The following is a 1,922-nucleotide window of genomic DNA, read 5'->3' on the forward strand; positions in this document are numbered from 1 at the left end:
GCATTTTTCTGAATTAAACTCCACCTGCCACTTCTCAGCCCATTGGCCCATCTGGTCCAGATCCTGTTGTAATCTAAGGTAACCCTCTTCACTGTCCACTACACCTCCAATTTTGGTGTCATCTGCAAACTTACTAACTGTACCTCTTATGCTTACATCCAAATCATTTATGTAAATACCTGTTTGTTTCTACTGTGTGAATATGACAGTTTTTGCTCTGTAAATGTGATAAGTTTAATCAATCATCCATGTCAGTTTCTGCATTCTTAAAATGTGAACATGGTTATCAATGTCCACCTGCCATCTTCTGCTAAGTGAACATGTGGGGGTCCGTATTGAAATGTACTTGTCGCTTTCAGTGACATGAATGCATGAGTGTAGTTAGCAACCTTTCCCTGTCAGTTTCTTCCATGTGAATGTATTGATGTAGTTAGTCTCAACTCTAATATCCAGCAAATGCAGTCCTCACTTTTGCCAATCAATCTGTACCTGTCAGTTTCTGATCTGTGAATATGGAAGTGTAGTTATTGATCTGTCCATCAGTTTCTCCAATTTGAATATGACAACCTATTTATCTATTTCTCCAGGTCAGTTTCTGTGATGTGAAGATGATGGTCCAATTATCTATCTGCCCCTGTCATATTCTGCTGTGTGAATATGAGAGTATCATTACCAGTCTCTACCTGTCAGCTTTTGCAACGTCAGTATGATTTTAGTTATGAATCTGCCTCATTAGGTTCTAGGTGAATGTAAGAATATAGTTATCGATATATACCTGTGAGATTCTGCTCTGGGAATGTGAGTGTTATCAAAATGTACCTGTCTGTTTCTGCAATGTGAATGTGTTTGTGCAATCAACAGTCTATCTCTGACATCTTCAACTATGAATGAATGAGTGCATGTGCACCTGAAAGTATCTGTACCTGTCAGTTTGTTCTCTGATACATTTGTTTCTGTTAAACATGACACTTGCAGAAACTGCAGAAGCTGTTTTTAATTCAAATCTCAGTTGCTCAATAATGAATAAAATTTTACCTATTGCCATCCACGTCAGGGTATCATAGTGGCACAATGGTGCCAAGGATGCTGATTCAATTCCAGCCTTCGTTCATTATCTGTGTGCAGTTTGCACATTCTGCCCGTGTCTGCATGGGTTTCCTCTGGGTACTCTAGTTTCTTTGCATGGTCCAAACATGTGCAGGTTTGCTGGATTAGCCATGGTAAATTGTCCTGTATTATTCAAGGAGGCACAGTGTCAGTTGGTTAACTACAGTAAATGTGGAGTTATGGGGATAGGGTGGGGTCTACATTTGGATGGGATCCACTTTGGTGAGTTGTTGCTGGGGCATGGGCCAAATGAACTCTATCTGCACCAGAGAAATTCTATGTACTGTAATTGAAAGAAAGACTTTTTAAATACCATTTTCAGTCTCTGACAGCGTAAAGCAGTTTGGATAATTTCCACAACTTTTATTCTATGGTACAGGTTATGATTGTAAGTTATATTCTGAATGTGCATTTTGAACTTATTGTTCACATGTTTATAACAAGACTACTTTATGAGAGCTTTTGCATTCTGTATACAATAATCTCTGGGGATCGGTCTAAATGTGTACCTTATCATATTAATATTTAATTTCCCTTTGGACCACTTGAAAACAAAGTATTCATTCAGTCATTTTGTATGAGATTTGTTCTGTTTTCACTTTATGGAAACAAATTAAATTGCAATATTTAGCATACTTGGCATGCTAGCTAATTCCTTCAGTTTGGAAAAACAGAATTGATAAATGAATTAGTCAGAGTCAGACGGCAAGTTTAAACCATGGTGAGATAATTGGATGAATACTTAATCTGAATGTTTATTTACTTCTTTCCCTACATAACTGGAATACATTGTGACCCTGCAATAGAGGGGGGGG

General features: G+C 37.8%; 2 long non-coding RNA genes across 4 annotated transcripts in view; one reads left to right on the forward strand and one right to left on the reverse strand.

The window, feature by feature from the left end:
- LOC122544654 overlaps window positions 1-1,922 on the forward strand; it is a 12,390-nt gene that overhangs the window by 692 nt on the left and 9,776 nt on the right. For all 3 annotated transcript variants that reach the window (XR_006310415.1, XR_006310413.1, XR_006310414.1), the window contains exon 2: window positions 588-700. This is a non-coding gene — a long non-coding RNA (uncharacterized LOC122544654). The remainder of the gene's footprint in view (window positions 1-587; window positions 701-1,922) is intronic.
- Window positions 1,191-1,922, reverse strand: part of LOC122544651 — a 20,353-nt gene continuing 19,621 nt past the window's right edge. The window contains exon 4 of the long non-coding RNA XR_006310407.1: window positions 1,191-1,230. This is a non-coding gene — a long non-coding RNA (uncharacterized LOC122544651). The remainder of the gene's footprint in view (window positions 1,231-1,922) is intronic.

Source organism: Chiloscyllium plagiosum, chromosome 50, assembly GCF_004010195.1.
Source record: "Chiloscyllium plagiosum isolate BGI_BamShark_2017 chromosome 50, ASM401019v2, whole genome shotgun sequence".
NCBI classification, from domain to species: domain Eukaryota; kingdom Metazoa; phylum Chordata; class Chondrichthyes; order Orectolobiformes; family Hemiscylliidae; genus Chiloscyllium; species Chiloscyllium plagiosum.